Source organism: Calidris pugnax, unplaced genomic scaffold (genome assembly GCF_001431845.1).
Source record: "Calidris pugnax isolate Ruff unplaced genomic scaffold, ASM143184v1 scaffold32, whole genome shotgun sequence".
Lineage (NCBI taxonomy): Eukaryota > Metazoa > Chordata > Aves > Charadriiformes > Scolopacidae > Calidris > Calidris pugnax.
This window is the reverse complement of record NW_015090783.1, coordinates 10,214,834-10,220,833: the sequence shown is the minus strand read 5'-3', so window position 1 is coordinate 10,220,833 and position 6,000 is coordinate 10,214,834. Positions and strand designations below refer to the sequence as shown.

The following is a 6,000-nucleotide window of genomic DNA, read 5'->3' as shown; positions in this document are numbered from 1 at the left end:
TCTTTTTTCCCCCCCCTTCTCCTTTTCCCCCCTTCTCCTTTCCCTTTTCCTCTCCCCACACACCCACCCCATCCCCTCTGTTATTCCTGGCGACACAAAGCGCCTAAAGACGGGGGGCTCGGGGTGAGCCGAGGGGGGGGAATTAGCTCAACAGGATGGTTTGCTCAGAGAGAGGAGACGACCAAGCGAGGAAGTTGGCTTTATCTTCTTTTCCCCCAGCATGGGTCAAAGCCTTGTAATCTGGAGAAGGGAGCCCGGCGCTCCCCACCACGGCCGGGGCGCTGATAACCCGGGCTGCCCCCCTCTTTGTCTGGGGAAGGGCTCCTGCCCCTGCTGGCCCTGTGGGGAGGGTGGTGGGGGGCTGTGGGCTTGGCAGAGAGCAGGCTGTGGAAGGAAAGGGAGGCTCTGTGCCTGAAATCAGCTCCCCGCCTGCCCAAGCCAAACAAAGCCAAAAAATATACATGTTAAATAAGGGTTGTTTTTTTTTTGGGGGTGCTGCTGGGTGGATCCTGCAAGTTTCCCCCTGGGAAGGTGGGGGGGACCCCACAGCAGGGGCTGCTGCCCCATCTCCATCCCCTGCTCGGCTTTTGGGCTTCCCCACCCAGCGAGGATGGAGGTGGAGGAAGGCTCAGGGCTAGGGTAGTTCTCAGCAGATGTATTTAGTGATGCCCTTTCACCAACTGCCCCTTTTCTGGGGTAGAGCCCCATGAAAAGCCAATTTTCCTTCCTTTTTCTTTTTTACCAAGGAAATTCCTCCCCAAATTGCATAGAAAGCGGCTACTACAAGCTCTTCCTGGTACTTACAGGCAGGTAGGATGGTTCCTTTGCGCTTGAGAGAGTAAAGTCATGCACTTGTTTTTTTTTTTTTCCAAACGGAGAAAGGTCATTTAACACCCCAGATAAATCCTGGATGCTTTCCTGGAGATGTAAGTAGGAAGCTCCTAAACCTGTGCGAAATGATGGCGTTTCCCCCGTCCATCAGCTGGCCAGGGAGAGGCAGAGAGCAGAGGTAGGCTGGAGAAGAAAGAGTGTTTCACCGTAACTAGGGAGAAAAGAAAATACTTCCCTGCCCTTTAAAATAGGAGCTGTTGGCACAACCAGGACAAGCAAACCGAATCCAAATTGAGCCCTCGCCAAATTATGCCTTAAATTATAACTCCACTGTGGACGCTATAAAATCAAGTTTAACTTCTGCTTGATGGATTCGGAGAAAGAATATAATATTAATAGAACTGGGAGTTAATAAAACAGGACACACGGCTCGTTTTAAAGGCATTTCCCTATGAGAAAACAGACCCGAATTTAACTGCTTTCCTTTGAAGAAAAATCGGACTGTTTTATAGAGAAAAAAAAATAAAATATATATATATTATCACGCAAATAAAACAAAAGCAAAGCAGAAGCATGTAAGTACAGTAGTTTGGGAAAACTGCCATATTAGGAGGAGCAGGAATATTTGATTGTAAATCAACAACATCTGGTTGATAAGGAATGACATCTGCGCATCCGTCTCTGTCAAAACACACGCACTGACAAACGCAGGAATCCCTACAGACACACACGCGCCCGCATCCCAGCAGACACATGCACACGCATGCAGACACCACGACATATTTTACACACCCCCCCTACACATTTTACATACACTTACATCCCTCAACGCCCCCTCGCCTTCCCCCCCCCCTCAACACACGCGATTCTTCTTCTTGCTTGCACCGAATCGTTGGGGGAACAAATAAAAGAGTGGCTGTAGCCCCAAGATAAAGACCCAAGCGAGAAAGATAGAGCCGTAAAAATAAACCAGGGGAATGATCTACCCTAAATGGCATCTCCCTCCAGGGAAGGGAATAAAATTTGTAGCTTGCCCCAGTGCAGATGGAGAATAATACTGGGGCTGAGGTGGCCGCAGCTGATGCTGCTGCAGATGCTGGCTGCATGGAAAGGGGAACATCTCCTGGGCTCAGTCGAGTGGCAAGTGGGGGTCCTTTCCACAGGCACAAAGCTGGGTTCAGCTCTCACAGCTGAGATGTTGCTTGGCAAAACACATTTTCGTGTTGTGACACAGAGTGCATTTCCCCTTTCCACAAACGCCGGCGGCCCCACGGGGCTGTGTCTGTCCATCGAGCACCCCAGCTCCCTCCATCCCCCTCTCTCTTTGTCAGTGCATTACCCCTTTTTTTGCCCCCTTTTACAGCCATTTCCCTCTCACTTCCACCCATCACCTGTAGCGCATCCTTCCTGTCCACACAATCACACCCACAGTTTATTTTACACCTAGTTTTTATACACCCATGCAATCTACGCACACACATACATACACACAAACAGATTATGTGTGTGTTTTAGGTTTCCAGAGCTATGCTATAGGTGAATTATATTACAGTATTAATTGTATGACTTGCTCGCAGATGCATTTGAGTCTGTGCTTATAGAAATACCTGCCTGATTTCAGATCCCTCAATTTATTTCCATAGCACAGCTGTGATCCCACTGTAGGGCTTGTGCTTATTTCCCCTGATATTTCAGACAGCCTGAAAAGATATTTAAGCCCACTGGGCTCTCTCCTTCCCCAGCTCTGCTCCCCAAAAGGAGGCTTAAGCTAGGAAGAAAGTTTTGGTAAAGTTTTCACTGGGGTTGTCAGCAGCTCGGCCGACCACCTCCCCCCTCTCTGCAACCCTGAAAAAATCCCCCAGAAAATATTGAGGTGTTAAAATAGGTCACATGCACATTTCATTTCCTTGCCATTTACACAATGGGTGCTTGCAATCAGGTTGATTCCCAAATATTAACTTCCCCTGCAGTTAAGTACCATTTTGCTGTAGCTTAAATCATTGTGTTGCTAGCTTGTATTTATTAGGTACGAGCTTGCTGCTTAGGACCAGGAAATGAACCCTAATAGACAGAAATAATTAAGGTTCTGCCCTCACGAGGGTTCTTTCAAAAGCAAGAATTCGCAACAATTATTCTCATTAATTTTTACAACCTACTTTCCCCGTTAGCTGGACTTGGGCTTTATATTGGTTTTCCCCCCTCAGGATATCCGGTTTTATGCTGATTTTTTCCCCCCTCCGAAGTTATTTAACATTCTTGGTAGCCCAAATTCTTTTTAAGGAAACAATAGCCCCAGCTGGGATGCTACAGGCACCCAGAAAGGCTCTGAGCACCACAGCAATGAGGAGAACCAGGGCAGGGCCTGGCTGAAGACCAATTTGATGTGCTCCCAGGTAGACAGTGGGCATGGAGGAAAGCGTGGGCTTTCTGAATATATAGCTTCATCCCATTCCTCAAAAGACCCTTGTATTGAAAGAGTGCTGTTGGGTTGGTCAAGTCAACTAGTCCTCCATCCTGCTGAATTTTGGAGAGCTGCTCCTGCGTCTCTCCTGCCAGCACCTGGCCTTTGCCATTCCGTGATGACATCTCTCAGGGTTGTGTAGGTGTAGCTGGTGCTGGAGGAGGGCAGGTCCTTGGGATTGGGATGTTTTGCTCCGAGTGCTCGGATCTCCTTGGCTTTGGTTGCAGGTAGTCACCTCCATCGCTTCAGTAGAGGCTACCAGTGTGGTGGCCCACTTGGCATCCCACTGAGTATCTCTCTGCAGAGACTGGACCTGGTCCAGTCCCCAAAACCAGCCCTGCACTGGTGTGTCCCCCAGACTCTCCCTGCCCAGCTGGGTGGTCTTCCCACCTATATAGCAAGAAGGCAGGCTCCTCTCTGAAGAGGGGTCCCCTAAGCACTCCCTGGGGTTAAATGAGGTGAGACCTTGTATCTCCTCTTCATCACTAGGACTGGTGGCTTCTTTCCAGCCCTTAGTCACTCAGGGACCGCAGTGAGCTCTTCTCATGCTGACCCTCGCTGGGGTTCTTCACATCTCTACTCTCAAATGCTTAGTCCTGCTCTAGGCTTTGTTGGGTGAATGCTTCCTTCTGTAGGTCTTATGACCTTCACAACCTGTGTCTGAACCAGTCTCCTTCTGCTCCTTTGTCCTCAGTCTTGTCCCTGCCACCCTGGCAGCCCTGGGACAAGGTGCTCAGCCAGCCCTGAGCCCCCAGCCCCTTTTGGTCCTTGATCAAGAGCCCCTCCCCAGGCTCTGCAAAGACACTCTATCTCTCTCCTGCCTCCTGATGCATGTCCTTCTCCACAACCCAACACTGTGCAAGGTCTGTCTCTTCTCATCCTCCGTTCTTGTCTCCTAGTTCAGCCAACAGCTTCTTCAATGAGCCCTTCTGTCTCACACCAGTACCTCCCACCAGCCACTGGCTCTCAGTCCCTCCCATTTCCTTCACTGGCTTCTGGGTCTGGCACCTTCTCCTCCTTGCCAGCAGCCCCCCCGGCTTCCCCTGGCCTTTACCTCAGGCTCCGAGTCCCAGCTCCCCATCCAGCTCCTCTGTTTGGCCCAGCCAGATGTACGTAGTCTCAGCAGGCACCTTGTCTTCATCTATTTCTTTCCTTCCCCCTGCTCTGGTTTGGCTTCCTCCTTCATGCTGACTTGGTTTCCACCTGGGGTACGTGAGAGTGCAAAAGAAAAAGGCTCTGTGCTTTCAAGCCTGAAGCCCAGCCTCCTGGTTTCTCCCAGCACAGCTGGCTGCAGTGGTGGCAGGGATGGTCCTGGCCTGTCTCTGACACTTCTGGTCACCTGCAGGGCAGGGACAACGTGTATCCCCACAGCACAGGGAGGTCCATGAGTACCCAGCTCAAGGGTAACCACCTAAACCTCTTCATCATTAAATGGGGCGACCTGAATGGTAATTTTTTTTCCCCACTCAGGCTTTTAAGTTGTCCAAGTGGGGTAGGTGTTCATAAGAAGAGAGCTAAAGATCCCCTCCTTGCAGAACATGATGTCCCTTTTCCAAAATGGCCAGCCTTTAGGACAGTTTCAGAAGAGCCCAAGAGGGTCAGGGTGGTGTGTTGTCCCTTAGCTGAAGTGCCCAAAATAAGTTGGGCCAGTTGATATTAAAATAAGTAAATAAAAAGGAGCCAAGGGCAGACACTTGATGTGGAACGTTTCAGCCCTAACAAAGTTTCGTGAAGTCAGAAGCAATTGAGAAAAATCTTATTATAGCAAGTGCTTGACAAAAAGTAATACTAAGTGGTACTTTTGTCCCTGGCCGCGTAAATATTCATGAGCCTGTAGACATACATACCCATATTTTGCAAATGGCTGTGCAAGAAAAACCTAAACCTAAAGCATCTTCCCTCGATCTAACTAGATGCAAAGCTAAATTTCATCATGCTGGAGCTAAAGATGCCGTTGGAAATGTCTCAGCAGAGGCGCGTTGTGGTCAGTTAGCCCAGAGAAAGGAGCGCAGAGGAGCGGCGCCGAGATTTCAGTGGGAACTGTCGCTTCCCGTTAAAGTGAAGATGAACCCATAGGTCAGACAAGCCCTGGAAAGTGTAAATGTGGAAAGGCTTCACCCTGGAAAGCTCTTGTCTCGGAAGGGTCTGCAGCAGCTTTAGAAATCAGTGGTCAGAAGCGAACTTTGCCATCGGTTTCTTTCAGTAACAAATACATAAACAAAGCCCTACAGTTTTATTGAATCTGTGCTATATAATTTAGCCCTGGGCATCCCGTCTTAATGACCTTGCAGGACGTTGTATTTTTTTTATTTTTCATGATGTAATTGTCATTTGACTTTCTGACAGCTTTTTCTTTCCCCCCCGCAATGAATTACAGTCAATTAAACAGGGTTTTGCTATGGCAAAGTTGATCCAGAAGAAGGTTATTTCCACCCAGTCGTTTGCTTTTCCACCTCTGAAATAGTTTGTAAAAGTCAGACAAAAACTGGCCAAACAAAATATCTTCCACAGGCCATTTTCTAAAGCAGGGATTCACCAACTTTTTTCTCTATTTTCTATTTTGTTTTATATGGTGTTCTTAAATCTGGCTTGGACTCTCCTGGCTTAGTACTAGGGCTGATACCATGGGTTATCATCTAGAGAAACTCTGCTCTTGAAAGCTCCTGCTGAAATCCATCTGAAATACACCAAAGAGCTGAGATCTAATT

General features: G+C 48.6%; 1 protein-coding gene across 1 annotated transcript in view; it reads left to right on the top strand.

The window, feature by feature from the left end:
• The window catches only part of TBX5 (T-box 5), a 77,624-nt gene that overhangs the window by 44,766 nt on the left and 26,858 nt on the right, over positions 1–6,000 (top strand). The gene's annotated exons all lie outside the window — the stretch shown is intronic.